Source organism: Macrotis lagotis, chromosome X (assembly GCF_037893015.1).
Source record: "Macrotis lagotis isolate mMagLag1 chromosome X, bilby.v1.9.chrom.fasta, whole genome shotgun sequence".
NCBI lineage: Eukaryota > Metazoa > Chordata > Mammalia > Peramelemorphia > Peramelidae > Macrotis > Macrotis lagotis.
Genome location: NC_133666.1, coordinates 233,847,562 through 233,865,672, shown reverse-complemented (window position 1 = coordinate 233,865,672; position 18,111 = coordinate 233,847,562). Strand labels below are relative to the sequence as shown.

General features: G+C 35.8%; 1 pseudogene; it reads right to left on the bottom strand.

Annotated features, from left to right (window-relative positions):
* Nucleotides 1–8,481: 8,481 nt before the first annotated feature.
* Nucleotides 8,482–9,570, bottom strand: LOC141503186 (E3 ubiquitin-protein ligase TM129-like; annotated as a pseudogene).
* Nucleotides 9,571–18,111: the final 8,541 nt, after the last annotated feature.

The following is an 18,111-nucleotide window of genomic DNA, read 5'->3' as shown; positions in this document are numbered from 1 at the left end:
ACAAAATAAAAAAGTTGAAAATACTGAAGAAAATGTAAAGTACCTTTTAGGAAAAACAAACAACCTGGAAAATAGATTCAGGCCAGTAAATTTATGGGTCATCAGTCTTCTATAAAGCCTGGATTAAAAAAAAAGAACCTGTAAAACATCATGCAGGAAATTATAAGGGGAAACTGTCCAAATCTGCTAGAACAAGAAAACAATATGGCCATTGAAAGAATACAAAGAATCTCTCCATAAAGAGACCCCAGGATAAAAACTCCAAGGACTGTATAGCCAAATCCCAGAACTCTCAAATAAAGGAGAAAATTCTGCAAATAGTAAAAAGATAACATTTTAATTACAAAGGAAATACAATCAGACTCAGAGAGGACTTATCAGGTCCACATGGAAGGAGGACCTGGAATACCATGTATTTGAGGGCAAAGGACATGGGATTACAACAAAGAACTTACTACCCTGCAAAATTCAGTATAAACTGTCAGGAGAAAGAGAGAGATGTTCAATGAAATAGAGGACTTCCAAAACTTCCTGACAAAAAGACCTGAACTGAACATAAAATTCAATCACCAAATACATAATTCAGAGAGATTCATGAAAAGGTAAATAGAAAATGGGAAGGACAAAAAAAAAAATGTTAGTCAAATTGTACAGAAGCCTAAAAGGGAAGATATAACATTTATAACCTTTTTTTGAGAATCGTACATTTCTTAGGATAATTAAAGGGCAAATACAATTGAAGAGATTTGACTTATAGGATCTAGGTATGGTTGTATTTTGTCTTTCCATTGTACAGGTCCAAGATGACATTACTATGTTTGAGACAAAAATCCCTTATGAAACCCAGAGGTGTTCACTCTAAACTTAATTTTCGCAGTTCCCTTAGCTCTAATGTAATTCTGCTGTGCTCATAAAGTTTAACAATTTTTCTGATGAGGGCATCATAAGTGGGCAGTCCTAAGTCAGTGTTTCCCATAATTTACAATCAATTATAAAATTCTTAAATGAGAAATTAAGAGCATCCCAAAACTAAGAGTCCTTTGAGATTCTTATAGAAAATTAATCAAGGTTGGATTAAATCCATATTTTACTTAACATGGGTTAAGTACAGGAGTGGGATGGAGGGTGAGATTTTTGCAATTAATTAAATCAGGATTGAATTTAATTCATTTCCATAACAAAGGATTAAGTATCCTGGGAGGGAGGTGGGGAGTGTGGGAGAAAGTGTTCTTGGGGGAAAGGGAACAAATGGTTCATGAAATGATTTGACTTTGGATGATACTTTGACTCATGAAGATTGCCCATCTTTGGAGTGTACTTGAAAAGTGGGTAAGGAAAAAAATTGATTATAATTTGGTGCAATTCAAGACTCTTGAAAAGTGTACTTAAAAAGAGACAGAAGAGTGGAGGGTACTTAGTGACTTTGAGGCAATGGTGTTTATCAGAAAAATCAAGCAATTAATCAATCAATTTGTGATGACATTTGATAACACTCAGAGTTTATCAAGTAATCAATTAATCAAGCTGTGATTGACAATATCTGATTAATAGTACCAGATTGATGAATAACTCCAGATGAAGAGGCATAAAGTTTTATAATTTTAGAGGGAAAGAAGGGGATTTGTAAACACTGAGCAAATTATATTCAATAGATTTGACCTAGAGAGGCAATAAGATACATTCTTCCTTGGGTTTAAAAATCTATCCTATTCTAATGGGAATGAATGGGGGGGGGTAGGGGAAGGGAAAGATAAGGGAAGAGGGGACTGATAAAAGGGAAGGTGAAAGTATAAGTGAAAATAAACAAAGTTAAATTTTAAAAGAAAAGTTTAAGGGGAAAGGGAGTAGCACTTTGGTGAGGAAGAATGAGAGTAAAGGAAAGAGAGAAAAATATAAATTCATGGAAGGAAATACAGAATTAGTAATCTTAACTGTAATTGCAAATGGGATGAATTGCCCCATAAAATGGAAACAGATAGCAGACTAGATTAAAAACCAGAATTCTATAATATGTTGTTTACATTTGAAGCAGAGAGATAAACAGAGGATAAAGGTAAAAGGATGGAGCAAAATATACTATGCTTCAGGTAAGGAGAAAAAAAATTAGGGGTAGTAGTCCTAATCTCAGATTAGAGCAAAAGCCAAAAAAATATCTCATTAGAGCAGATAAGGAAGGAAACTACATCTTCTTAAAAGGCACCATAGGCATGAAGCTATATCATTATTAAACATGTATGTATCTAGTGAAAATCACTTTCTCTTTATCCTCCTCTTACTTATCTTATTCATCACATTTCCTCTAAATTTGGATGTCCCATAGGAACTTTATCTTTTAACTCCAGAAATTTTCTTGAATTGTTACGTATTTCTCTAATTCTTTCCTGTTTCCTTTCTGACTATTAGCTTCCCTGTCTTCCTTTAATATTCAACCAACATCCTATCTTCTATAGCAAATCTTTTCTAACCACTCTAATTTCTAATTCCTTTCCTTTTATTACTGATTTTATGCTAACTTTATATAGTATGTTTACACATATGTGTTTCCTTGTTTTCTCCCTAATTAACGTGGTCTCCTTGATATCAGAGATGTTTATTTTTCCTCTTTTTATTTATTCAGTGCTAAGCACAATGCTGGGCACAAGTTATTACAGTAGTGGTTGTTGTTTATTCTTCATTCTCAAATGTACCAAGTCTTCAGGATATGATGCCATGACATGCACATCACCCCTCCCCAAGAGGGAAAGCAATCTGATACGTTAAATATGTGTAATCATGTATTTATATTTCTGCATTTGTCATGTGAAAGGAAAAAGAAGAAAAGGAAAAAATTATACACAAACAAAATGTTTAAATTAATATGCTTTGATCTGCATTCAGACTTCATAGTACTTTCCTTGAACGATGAGCATTTTTCATAAGTCTTTTGGAATTGGCTTTCATCACCATAATGCTGAGAAGAGTTAGGTAATTTAGAGCTGATCACATTCAGTGTGGCTGTTACTGAGTACAATGTTCTCCTTGTTCTTTTCACTTTACTCAGCATCAGTTGATATATTCCCAAGGTTTTCTGAAATCTGCCTATTAGTCATTTCTAATACCAAAATAGTATTTCATTACATTCATTACTATAGTTTTTTCAACCTTTACCCAAATAATGAATATCACCTCAATTTCTAATTCTTTGCCACTACATAGAGAATTGTTATAATTATTTTTTGTATAAGTAGAGGATTTCCCTCCTTTTGTATGATGTCTTTGTAATGCAACTGTAGAAGTGATAGTGATGGATCAAAGATTCTGCACACTTTGGTTGCCCTTTTGGTTTACTTCCAAATTACCCTCCACAAATCCAGAAACATTAGATTAGTTTCCCAAATTTTCCATATATTCTCTAATACTTATCACTTTCCTTTTCTCTCTCATTTGTCAATCTGATGGGTAAGAGGTGGTACCTCAGAATTGTTTTAATTTGCATTTCTCTAATAAGTAATGATTTTGAGCATTCTTTTATCCATATAACTAAAGATACCTTTAATTTCTTCATCTGTAAACCTCCTGTTCATATCAATTAGATCATGACTTGCATTCTCATGAATCTACTCAGTTCCCTATATATCTAAGAAATGATGCATTTACCAGAAACATTTGCTTTAAAAAATGTTTTCTATTTTTCTGCTTTCCTTCTAAATCTTGTCTCATTGATTGTGTTTGAGCAAAACTTTTTTTTAGGTTTCTGCAAGGCAAATGGGGTTAAGTGGCTTGCCCAAGGCCACACAGCTAGGTCATTATTAAGTGTCTGAGACCAGATTTGAACCCAAGTACTCCTGACTCCAAGGATGGTACTTTATCCACTACACCACCTAGCCACCCTGCAAAACATTTTTTATTAAATGTAATCAAAATTATACATTTTTCATTTCCTAATGTTCTTTACCTCACCTTATCATAAATTTTACCCTTCTCCATACATATGAAATGTAATTGCATTCTTAATTTGTTTATGGTATGACCTTTAGGACTAAATCATGTAACCGTTTTGACTATATCTTCATATAGGAGATGAGATGTTGACCTAAATCTAGTTTCTGCAGATGGAGTTTCCCAAATAACGAATTCACTCCCCACCATTCAGATCTACTCTTAGTGTCATTCCTAGGTTTTTGCTAGAATTGGAAATTTTGTCTATGACTTAATTGCTGACTCTGATGTCCCTGACTTAGTCAAATCTTCCTCTGCTGCTTGTGCTTCTGCCCAAGACCATTATTTTCTTCTGGTTGTCTGCTATCATCATGTACTTCTCTAGGCCTACTTGAGACCATACTTGACTTTTTTGTGTTGTGTGAAGATCTGGGTCTGCCTGTAGACTTAATCACATATATAACACATTAATAACACAATTATAAGTTCTAATGTTCTGTTGATGGCATTAACTTCTGACATCTAGAGTTCACCCTGACTGATTTAATCACCTACTGAGAACATTTTTTTCTTGCTACTTTCTTTATGTCTGTCCCATATAAATAAGAATATCAGATCTCTTTTTACTAGAGTATCTCCCAACTGTCAGCCCACTCTGCCATCAAGTGATCAATAAAATACCTACTTGACATGGGAGAAAACCCATATCTAGTGAATTCTTTCTCAGACATTCTGTGCAGAACCCCAACATTTCTGGATACAAACCTGAATGTTACTATTTTTCCAGATTTCCTAGCAGTTTTTTTTTCTAATATTGAGTTCTTATTTCAGAAGATGAATGATTTTGTTATATCAAAGAGTAGTTTAGAATAATTACTGCTATACCTTGTGTATCTATTCTGTTCCACTGATTCACCACTCCATTTATTAGCCATTCCATAGAGTTTAGATATTTGCTATTTTGTAATATAGCTCTTGTTTGGCCTACTCACCTTCCTTTCTATTTTATTTTCATTAGTTGCCTTTATATTCTTAATCTTTTGATTTTTTTCATGTTTTTCATTTTTATTTATTGAAGGCACTGGTGTTAAATGACTTGCCCAAGGTCACATAGTTAGGTAATTATGAAGTATGTGAGGCTGGATTTAAACTCAGATCCTCTTGAATCCAGGGCCAGTGATCTTTCCACTGTGCCACCTAGCTGGCCATAATCTTTTGTTCTTCCTGATGAATTTTGTTATTTTTTTCTATCTCTGTAAATAATTTTTGGTAGTTTTATTTGTATGACACTGAATAAGTAAATTAATTTAGGCAGAATTGCCATATTATTATATTAACTCTGCCTACTCATGAGTAATTAATATTTCGCCAATTGTTTATATCTGACTTGAATTGTGTGAAAATGAATTTGTAATTATCTTCATATATATGTATATATATATATATATATATATACACATATGTATATGGCTTCCTAGATTTGTTTTGGTTAGTAGATTCTCAAATACTCATATTGCCTAAAATTATTTATTTATTTGTTTGTTAGCTTGTTTATTTATTTATTTATTTTTAGGGTTTTTTGCAAGGCAAATGGGGTTAAGTGGCTTGCCCAAGGCCACACAGCTAGGTAATTATTAAGTGTCTGAGACCGGATTTGAACCCAGGTACTCCTGACTCCAAGGCCAGTGCTTTATCCACTACGCCACCTAGCCTGCCCCTCTACAATTATTTAAATGAAATTTTTCTTTCTATCTCTTGTTGCTGGGTTTTGTTGGTAATTGAACTGTTTTAATGACACTATCTGGTATAACTTCTTTTATACCATATAGTGCTTCAATTTCTGAAACTGAAAAGTATTCCTTTCCTTTGATGCCTATCATTCTTATTCTCAGGCTAAAAGCAGCCTTGACAATGAATAAGATCATTCCATTGCTTAGAATCTACATTTTATTCCTAAAACCAAGTCTTCCCATGTCATTATTCCCAAGTTGACCTATTCCACCAGTTTTAATTGTTGTTATTGTTGCTGCTTTGTTCTGCAATTCTGTTAAGAGACATTTCTCTACTCACTCATTCTTTGATACTTTCATTATATCTATATCTATTAAACAGATAACCAGATAATACTGATAAATCTTTGTGACTATATTCTTTTCTTGATCTTGTGATTTTATGGTACCTCTCAGATAATAGGATCCTTCAAAAATAATTCTAGGCTTTGAGATTTTAAGTCCCATTTTGGACTTTTAAGACTGATTTTAAACAAAGAGATCTCTTAGAATCTATTCTGAATAATACAGGAAGTTCCTAACAGTTTTCTGAAGTGGACACACATTTGATTTTTTGTAGCTAGATGTTATAGTAGATAGAGTACAGAACCTGGAATCAGGTAGACCTGAGATCAAATCCACTGTCTGATACTTACATGCTTTGTGAACACAGGCAAGTCACTTAAAGTACATTTACCTCAGTTTTCTCAATTGCAAGTGAATATAATTACTACCTTGCTATGAGCATGAAATGAGATAATACATATAAAGCACTTAGCATACTGTATAATAGGTGCATATAAATACTTATTCTCTTCCCTATTCTCTTTCCTTGATCATCATAAGAATTGTCATTCAACCAATTTGAACAAATTTATTATGTTCTTTTTTTGTTTATTATAATATGCTTATTATAGATACTATGCTAAGTGTTGATGTTTCAAAGACCAAACTAAAGCAACCTCTTTTCTCTAGAGAAGCAAATATGATAGTGAAAAGTGATTTTCCTTCATGAGGTCAGTGACAATACTACTTACTACCACTTCTATTCAGTTTGTGGAGAAAGGAAAGTGCTGGCAGAGTGAATTTACATTTTTTAAAAAGGTTCCCTTGACTGCAATCTCAGACTCTTGACACATACTTTATGATCTTGGTCATTTAACTCTCTTGTCAGACAAAAAAGTATAATTGAAGACAACCACATTCATTCTCTTTCCAAATGAGGTAGCATCTGTAACCTGTTTTACTAACCTCAAAGATTTATAACTTATAAATGTTCTTATTTTTAGCATTATGAACCCATACCCTAATTTGAATTTTCATCTTCTCTTACCTGGTCTTTTTTAAGGGCTATTTCTACATTTGAAAATTTTCTTTCCAATGCATTCCTCCCAGAGTTGCCATGTTAATCCCTCAATAATCATGAAGCTTTTGTCTCTAGCGTCAAATACAGATTCCTTTTTTAGTCATTTAATGCTTTGCACTGCAAAGCTTACTACATATTTCTCCCCTTTTTTTTGATTCCGATCCTTTATTGGAATGAGAAGGTCATACCCTTTATACTAAGGGATTCTCTTTAAATTGCCCAACATGGTAAATGCTATGAAACAGACCTAAGAATCAAAGGTATCCAACATGGCTAGAAATACTGCATCCTCAGCAAAGAAAGGAAGAGAATGAAATTGATTGCTTTTGTCCCAAAGTTGTAGGCATTTGTTTCTTACTTAGATGATTCTTGTCTTTTCCTTTAAAATATTTTAAAGGAAAAAAGAAATTAAATACCTTTATGGTATATAGACTTGTGTATTATAGAGAATTAAGGTGCTTGCTCTTGTCCATAACAGTTGTACTGAAAAGCAACTAGAAACACTGGGGTCACCCCAAAGGACTGAACTACAGGTTTGTAGTTTGGCGGGGTAAGGGATAGATAGGTGTGTATAGGAAATGGCTGTGTTAAAAATTACAGTTACTGAAGCTGTGGAAAGTGTATTTTACTACTGCAGCCCTCTTTCCTGTGACCCATAGTGGATTATCTAGTACAAAACACATGGGTGGGAGGAAATATAAGAGTGGGAGAGATAGGGAGAGGTGAGAAGAAGGGAGGTGCAGGGGTGGGGTAGGGCAGAAAGAGATGAAATAAAACAGAAACTAGACTTAAACTTCCCACTGAAATGATACTAATTATAAGTACAAGTATAGAAGCCATGACTATCCAAGATATCTGTGTGGGTAGGTACAGGTCCAAAATGTAGTTAAGAAAGTCCTGGAAAACTACATATATTTGTGTAAAAATCATAAAGAATAAACTTTAAAAAACAGCTGCAGTAAAAGAAAGCTCAGTCCTGGTCAGGAACAGCGTCTGACTTGTTACCTAAAAAAAGAAAAAAGAAACGAAAAAAAATTAAAAAAAATCGCCCTTTGCTAGTCTATTCACAGAGGATGAGGGGCAATTGCCCTGGAATCCTTCACTAAGTATGTACTGTGGAGAGAGAAGGAGGGCAGGGTGGGGTTGAGGCATCATATCTTCCTTTGAAAGTCTGGAACTTAAAACCTTGCCCTGCCTCTCCTTCCTCTTATCTGGGAACTAGGAGGAAATGAGCAGCCTCTGGAGAAGGGATGGTGTCAGTAGCAAAAGGACAGGCCCCAGGGGCTTAAGAGGGGGAAATGCTGAGGAGACTTGCAGAGTTACCAAAACAGAAGGGGGTGCCTTGGATCCAAAGAGCCTGAGAATAGTTCCTCCAATGGAGTCCCTCCCCCCAGCTGACCCAAGAAGCATGTCCTTGCTCCTGGAAGGTCAATGGATGATACAAACATCCAGGATGCAGAACTTGGCCCTGCACATGGGTCAAGGCACATGGTTGGAGAGCCAGGTTTCTGGGTGCTGCTGGTCCTGGCGGCTGGCAAACCACTTGCCCATGCAGGTCAGATACCACATGGGGCTGCAGTTACACTGCTGGCACTCGCTGGAATCTGATTCCTGTCAGTTCTTCACCAGCTTAATGTTGGCCTTCGTCAGCATGCAGCCAATACAGGGCTCTAGCTCCTGCTGCTGGGGATAGAATAAGGTGGGTTGGTCTCCACCAAGGATGTAAATGTTTCCAGAAACAAGTCACCAAGACTCTGGTGGATGACCACGTTGGCAGCATTGCGGATGGGGGGCATGGAGTTTCTCCCTTAGCTCAACATATTCTGTAGAATTCAACCAGATGTCAAAGGTTTTGAAAAGAGGATTGATACTGGCCACTTGGATGGTAAGGAACTGCACAGGCAGATTAGAGTCTGGTGAGAGCTCGTGCTGGCATGACTCAGTCACCATCAGGTGGATGTCCTGCTGCTGAGCCACATGGATGCGGTAGGTGGTCACCTTCATGACCCACGTGTCAGTCACAATCACCAGGGCACCTGGAGCCCCCGTGGCAAACTTGTCAATGCATCAGAACTCAGTGTTGATGGAGGATGCCACCACTCGCCACCCTGACTGTGGAAGGGCATGGAGCGCCAGCGTCCTGGCTAATGGGTGGTGTTCCCACCTGTTCTGGGACCAGTAATATGCAATGGTGCAGGTGATGGTGGGAAAGGAGACTGACAGGAGAAGGAATAGCTTCCAGACTTCCGGAGCCTGGTTGAAATAATACAGTTGCTTTTCAGATGCCGCAAAGCACATACCAAGGTAATAGCCCAGCGGAAGCAGCGAGTGGACCAGCATGGTGACCATAGTCCTGCGCAGGTGGTACTGCATGAAGGCCACGTCCTCGATGCCCAGCCAGCTGGACAGCAGGTTCTGCACCGTCAGCCCCCCCGAGTGGAACTCTTTGGGCGTGAAGACGAAGCAGACGGAGAACACGATGTAGGCCAGGGTGAAGGTCACCTCGGGGCTGTCCATGCTGTCCTGCCGGGGCCCCCCGGCCGCCCGAGGAGGCAGCTCGGCCCGGCGGGGCGCCTGAGGGAGCCATATTTCTCCCTTTTAAAATTCAACTTATTGTTCCTTCCATGTAATATTCCATTTTCTATCTGTGAGCTGACTGCTTCCCATTTGGAATTCATTCCCTGTTTACTTCGGTTTAATAGAAGCTTTCGCTTCTTTGGACTTCAGGTTAAGAATCACTATCTTCATAAGGCTTTTCCTAGTCTCTACAATCAATGATCCTTTCTCCTACTGAAATTAACATGTATTTACTTTGCAAATATTTTCAATTAAAGCTAACAAATAGTCTAAATTTTTTGTAATTCTTAAATTTTTGGAGCCTTTCTTATCATTGTACCACCATCACTGAAAAAAAATAAATATAAACAATATAAAAATAAATATAAAAAATAAAAATAAACAGAGATCTACATGTGAAATTTTTGAACAAATTCTAGCATGTAGATGTGTTGATGTTAAGGCAATGGATATATTGCTGGACCTTGAGTCAGGAAGACTATATTTCAACTTAATTTCCTGAAACTTGATAGTAGTGTGATTCTGGTCAAATGACAACTTCCACCTGCCTCACTTTCCTCAATTGTAAAATGAGAATATTAAGTGTACCCATGTTTGAGAACTTTTGGGATAAGTTGACATAATATTTGTTGAGGTATATTATGTGTTATATTCTAACTATTATAATACACATATTAACATTTTAGATTTGTATAAAGTCTGAAAGAAGAAAAGAGCTGACTGATGAGCATAAGAGTCAGCAAATAAATGACCAAAGTGCTACAATGGTACCTTGGTGATGTCAAGAGAAAACTAGAAAGGTCTGTAGCATATTGTGTTCACTCTGGCATTTACCACCTCAGTTGATTTTAAACTTCAATGAAGACATTGTGCATACATGAATGAGATCATAGGTTCATTTACATATTTTTACTACATGGAATATTTTGTCTTACTCAAATAGAATTTAAGATAGTAGAGGAAAGAAATTATATTTTGGCATGTATGCCACTAGTGATTATCTTAGTGCCTGGTATCAAGTAGACCCTTAATAAACACTTCTTTATTGATTGATTTATTATTTAATTTGTCATAATCCTGTTGATTATTCTTATGGGGAAAAAGTCATTCCTGTTTTCCCAATATGGTCTATGAGGAGGTCACTAGTGAAATAAGGGACTGCAAGTCCCAGATGGGATTTCTTGGCTAAGCACTTAAGATTGGTCTTTTTTCATATTCTATAACATAACCTTTTAGGGTAAATTTCTTTCAAAGAATGACTTTCAAAGTAAATCCATTTTTCCCTTGAGTTTCTCCCCAGTTTGGTGAGACTTCCTGTTCTTTACAGACACATACATATGCATGCATACATACATATACACACACAAATAAACAAATGCCCAAATTCCTACATAGGAAGGGAGTGAATATGGGCAACTATCTTTGCTCCATGATTAAGTAGTGCCATTTCAGCTATATGAGGAACCTGTCTTTTGGTAATCCAAGAATTTCATGTCTTCTCTTTTTTTCTCTATGGTTCACTTATTTGTATGCACATACAACTTCAAAGGTTAAAAACATGCAATGAAGAGAGAGAGTGTTGGAAAGATTACTTTGACCTCTGTGGCATCCTCACAGAATTTTCATATCTGGGGCTACATCTGATTTAAGATATCTCTCACAGGAAAGGATCTTGCAAATGGAGTTTCTATTTCTCTGCAGAATGGCCTCTGTAAATTCACTGAGTACTGAAGAAAGTTAATCTCTCCTGTTGATGTTTTGTGGGGATGCTCTTCAGCCCTAGAAAGGTAATCTTGGTTGATTCATTCCTCCCATGCCCTCTTTCATTATTTTTCTGATAAATGTGCAAAGAACAAGTTGATGCTTTGCCCTGATAATAAAGTTTTTGAACTGGTTTTGCAAATCTTTTACTTTAACCAAGGGAATGCTGTTATACTCAAGTGCCAGAGAGCATCACCATCAAATTAAACTGTCTGGAAGTGAAATGCTATCTTTTTTTCTAACAAGATACAGGCTGACATAAATGAGGCAAAAGACAAATGAAGCTAGGCACATTTGCTGTTTGAGGTATATATTAATAGTTGTGATGTAGTGGTACCTTGCAAAGTCGTTGAAGTGGACTTTTTATGGTTTTAATCTGGGCCAGGGAGGGTTACCTGAGGTATACAAAAACAGAACATTTGAGTAATTGAGTAATGTACAGAAAAGCCAAAATGATGAATAAATTAGAGAAATTTGGTCAGATCCATGAACAAGTTAAGTAAATCTCTAGAGTTTTCCTTATGCATATTTATTTATACAGACTCTAGACACTATTTTTTATATACAGGTGCCTGCATCTCTATTATGGCTAAAATCCATCAACTAGCTGAGGCTATCATTGATTAACAAAGCCTATATTTAACTTACCAGTTTATCTATTTAACTGATAACTGCTGTTCTGCTTAAGTACTATTAACACATGAGTTTGTACAGCCTGGGAAAGTGATAAATTGTGCTTACATTAGTTCACTTATTCACAAGTATAATTGTATTTGAAAATCATTTAAATATGCTAGCAACTCCCAATTTTTTACAAGGAGTTAAGTATAAAACATAGATGGTTCTGGATGCCTTTTTGGTATACAATAAAAATTTAAGGACTGACTTAAAAATAATATGAAAATTCTTATAAGTTGACTTAGTTTGGAATCTTTGTTTTATGAATATGGGGAAGTTTGTTTATTTACTATAACACTATGTTGTTCCTAAATCTAAGATTTCACAAAGGAAAAGTTATAGCAAAAATTGTTTCAAATAAATAGCAATATTATTCATTAAAGAAATGGTCTCATTACAAATATTTAGGTGTATGAATTGCACAAAATAATAAGATAGTAGTTTTAAATTATTTTGAAAAAAAGAGTTGCATGTTACTCAACTGTAAAGAAAAATCAAGCCATAAGATTTTTGGCTGTGAAAGAAGGCATATAGTTAAAAACTTCTTGAATAAATAAAATTCTTCTCTAAGAGGGCAAAAAAGAAAACAAAGATTTATTTTCTTTTTGGATACAAAGTGACTTCTCAATAAAGTCACAATTATAATTCAGCACAAAGATATGTAAATTGTTCTGTCAGTTATTTTGAGCATATTTATGAGAAAACTTAAAACATAAAATATCATTCAAACTAAGAAAATGTACTGTATTCACATATTTCAAAATTACCACTATCTTTGCATTAATTACATTTAATATCATACTTGCTTGATTTAAAATTTCCAAATAAAATTTTTCTCATTTGTCATGAAACATATATCTAACATTCCAAATGAAGAAATGTGATTTAAATATTTGTCTTTAAATAGTTCATTGAAAGTCTATGAAGAAATTATATAGTTTATTAATTTTTATTTTACTTTTGGAATGTTATTTTATTTTCGCAATTACAGGCAAGGATAGTTTTCAACGTTAATTTTTTTGTGAGTTCCTAATTTTTGAAGTCCCAAATTTTCTACTTCCCTCTTTTCTCTCCCCTCTTCCCATGACAGAGAGTAATCTGGTATAGATTATATGTGTACAGCCATGTTTAATGTATTTCTGCATTAGTCATGTTTTTAAGGAAGAATCATAACAGAAGGGGAAAATGTCATATAATTTTCGAAATCTCTAAAGGCTTTACTCACTGAGTGCAGTTTCTATGGATGGACAGTAGGAGCTGCTGGTTGCTTTCTCTGGAGTGTCTGTGACCTTGGCTGAGGCCTTCTCCCTTTTCTTGAAGGGAGAGTTGGAGCTATTGAATTCTTTTGCCTTCAATCAATGGTGGGCTTTACCCTGGCCTGAGGTCATTCCTCAGCTGGGCTTGTTCTTCTGCTCACACACCTGGGCCTGAGGCAGAAGTATTTTGTATTTGTTTGTTAGTGCAGAAGTCTGAGTTGTAATGGGACTCAGACCAGAGGAGCCAAGGGATGGTGTCTGAAGCCCTCCTGCTCCAGAACTCTTCCCCCAGCCCTGTCCAGGATCTCCTGGGGGGGGGGACAGCTCCAACACCAGTGCCTCCACTCCCCAGGGGACCCACAATCCCATGGTCCAGCCCCACCCTGATCCAGGATCCATAGAAACTGCACTCAGTGAGTAAAGCCTTTAGAGATCCCAAGCCCCTGTGAACCAGGCCCTCCACAACTCAGGTCTTAGCAAAGGTGGATCCATAGAAAAATTCTTGGAAGAGAAAGACCCTAACTCAGAGAAACATGGAACCTCTGAGGTGAATAAATCTGGTCTTCAGCACAGAAAGAATTCCTTGAAGAAATAAGGAAGGAGCTTAAAAATTTGGGAGAGAATTAATACCTTACAACAAGAAAACAAAACCTTACAAAGTACAATTGGGCAAATACAAAATGAGAATAAATCTCTCAGATCTTCAAATGGACAAATTGCAAAAAGAAAACAATTCTCTCAAAACCTCAATTGGACAAATGGAAAGCTCTTTCAAAAGTAGAATTGACCAATTGGAAAAAGAGTTGCAAAAGGTTAATGAAGAAAACTCCTCCCCCCCCCCCCAAATGGAGGTCTACAGAAACTAAAGACTCCATGAGACAGCAAGAGTCCGTTAAACAAAATAAGAAAATAGAAAAAAATAGAAGCAAATGTAAAATAAATCATCAACAAACCACTGACCTCAAGAATAGATCGAGGAGGGGCAACCCTAAAATTATGGGACTTGCTGAAAACATTGAAGAGAATAAAATCCTGGAATTAATATTACAGAATCTAGTGATGAGAAACTGCCCTGATATCATGGAATTGGAGTGCAAAGTAATTACTGTAAGAGTACCTCGATCCCCACCAGAAAAAAATTCTAAAATGAAAACACCAAAGAATGTTGTGGCCAAATTTCAGAACTATCAGATAAACATGAAATTCCTGCAAGCAGCCAGAAAGAAACAATTTAAATATCAAGGAGCCACAGTAAGGATCACGCAGGACTTGGCTGCATCAACATTAAAGGATCGAAGGGCCTGGAACGAGATATTTTGAAGAGCAATGGAGCTTGGAATGCAGCCAAGAATCCACTATCCCGCAAAACTGAACCTCCTCTTCCTGGGAAAAAGATGGATATTTAACGAAATAGAAGAATTCCAAAAATTTATGATGAAAAGACCAGAGCTAATCAGAAAATTTGGACACCAAACAGGAGCTTTAAGAGACACATGAAAAGGTTAAAAAAAAGGGGGGGGGGGGCTTGGTAAAAGGAAAATAAATGCTATCCAGTAACTTGAAACTAGCTATATCTCATCATGGGGAAAAAGATTCTCATAAATCTTGATAACTGTAACTCTAACAGAGAGAATATACCTAGCCAGAAATGATGGACATTCATGACCTATCCATGAGACTGCTATCTAATGGGATGAAACTGACTTTAACCCCACTTGGGAGAAAGACTCTATTTTGACTCTATTCGATAAAATATACTGAACTAGAAGGGACAGACACTCAGAATTTTCTATGACTTAGATAGAACAAGCTAAAAAACACTACCTTCTTAAAAAGGGGGGGATAGGAAAGAGACTGGAGGAGGGAGGGGAGTGAATGGGGTAAATCTCATTACACTAAGAGGTACAAAAAATCCTATGGTAATAGAGAAGAAGAAGGGAGCAGATGAGAAACACCTGCATCTTCTTCTCATCAGAATTGGCTTAAAGTCAACCTACACATATTCAGTTAACTTATAAAACATCTAACCTTTCAAGTATTAAAAGGGGAAAAGGGGAGGGGGGGACAGAGAAAAGGAAGGGGAGTGGGGGAAAAGGGGGGAAATAACAAAAGGAAGGGAAGGGAAAAGGGCAAAAGGGAAAGGGGAAAGAAAGGGGAGGGTGTGATATAGGAGGGCAAACACACTGAAGGGGGGTGGTATTCAGAAACAAAATTCTGGGGAATATGGATAAAGGGGGCTGAAAGGGAGAAAAATACAAATGGAGGGAAGATAACATGGAAGACAATGAAGAATTAGTAAACCTGACCTTGAAAATGAATGGGATGAACTCTCCCTTAAAACTTAAGCGAATAGCAGAGTGGATTAAAAACCAGAATCCCACAATATGCTGCTTACAAGAAACTCATTTGAAGCAGAGAGATACATATAGAGTAAAGGTAAAAGGTTGGAGCAAAATATATTTTGCTTCAGCTGAAGTAAAAAAGCAGGAGTAGCAATCTTTATCTCACACAAAGCAGCAGCAAAAATAGATAGCTTTAAAAGAGATAAAGAAGGAAACTTTATCCTCCTAAAAGGTACTATAGACAATAAAGTCATTTCAATATTGAATAAATATGCACCCAGTGGGACAGCACCCAGATTCTTAGAGGAGAAGCTGAAAGAATTACAGGAAGACATAGACAGTAAAACTCTACTAGTGGGAGACCCCAACCTCCCACTATCAGATCTAGATAAATCAAATCACAAAATAAACAAGAAAGAAGTTAAGGAGATAAATAGATGTTTAGAAAAATTAGATATGGTAGAATTATGGAGGAAACTGAATGGGGACACTCTGCAGTACATGGAGCTTATACAAAAATTGACAATGTACTAGGACATAAGAACCTAATGATCAACTGCAGAAAGGCAGAAAGAGTGAATACAACTTTCTCAGATCACAATGCGATAAAAGTCATATGCAATACTGGGCCAAGGAGATATAGACCCAGAACAAATTGGAAACTGAATAAGGTCATTTTAAAAAAAGAATGGACCAAAAAACAAATTATAGAAAGAATTAACCATTTTATCCTAGATAATGATAATAATGAAACAACATACCAAAAACTTTGGGAGGGGCAGCTAGGTGGTGCAGTGGATAGAGCACCCAGTCCTGGAGTCAGGAGTACCTGAGTTCAAATCCGGCCTCAGACACATAATAATTACTTATCTGTGTGGCCTTGGCAAGCCACTTAACCCCATTGCCTTGCAAAAACTAAAAAAAAAAAAACAAAAAGCTATGGGATTGACTCAAAGCGACTCTCAGAGGATATATTATACTTCTAAATGCTTACATGAATAAATTGGAGAAATAGAAAATCAATGAACTAAACATGCAACTAAAAAAATTAGACAAAGAACAAATCAAAAATCCCCAATTAATTACTAAATTAGAAAGTCTAAAAATTAAAGGAGAAATTAATAAAATCAAAAGGAAAAATAACTGTTGAATTAATAAATAATACCAAAAGTTGGTATTATGAAAAAACAAATAAAATTGATAACCTCTTGTCAATTTGATTAAAAAAAGAAAGAAGAAAACCAAATTATTAGTATCATAAATGAAAAAGGTGAACTCACCACCAATGAGGAGGAAATTAAAGTAAAAATTCAAAATTATTTTGCCCAACTCTATGGCAATACATTTGATAATCTATGTGAAATGGATGAATATTTACAAAAATATAAGTTGCCCAGGTTAAATGAAGAAGAGATTAAATACCTAAACAACCCTATCACAGAAAAAGACATTCAACAAGCCATTATTGAGCTCCCTAAAAAAAAATCTCCAGGGCCTGATGGATTCACAAGTGAATTCTACTAAACATTTAAGGAACAATTGGTTCCAATTCTATATAAACACTTTGGAAAAATAGGGAAAGTTGGAACTCTGCCTAACTCTTTCTATGAAACCAATATGATGCTGTTACCTAAACAAGGAAGATTTAAAACAGAGGAAGAAAATTATAGACCTATTTTCCTGATGAATATGGATGAAAAATCCTAAATAAAATATTAGCAAAATGATTACAACAAGTTATCACTGGGATAATACATTATGATCAAGTAGGATTTATTCCAGGAATGCAGGGTTGTTTCAATATTAGGAAAACTGTGAGTATATTCAATTATGTCAACAAGAAACCCATCAGAGATCATATGATCATATCAATAGATGCTGAAAAAGCTTTTGACAAAATACAGCATCCATTCCGAATAAAAACACTAGAGAGTATAGGAATAAATGGCCTGTTCCTTAAAATAATTAGCAGTATGTATCTGAAACCACCAACAAGCATTATATTCAATGGGGAGAGGCTAGAGGCATTCCCAATAAGATCAGGGGTGAAACAAGGGTGCCCATTATCACCACTACTATTCAATATTGTATTAGAAATGTTAGTGTGAGCAATTAGAGAAGAAAAAGAAATTGAAGGAATTACAATTGGGAAGGAAGAGACAAAACTCTCACTATTCGCAGATGACATGATGGTCTACCTAGAGAATCCCAAGAAATCATGTAAAAAACTACTGGAAACAATTAGCAATTTTAGCAATGTTGCAGGTTATAAAATAAACCCGCATAAATCCACAACTTTCCTATATATGACTAGCAAGAAACAGCAGGAAGAGCTAGAAAGAGAAATCCCATTCAAAGTAACCTCAGACAGTGTAAAATACTTGGGAGTCTATTTGCCAAGACAGACTCAGAATCTTTATGTAAACAATTATAAAACACTTCTC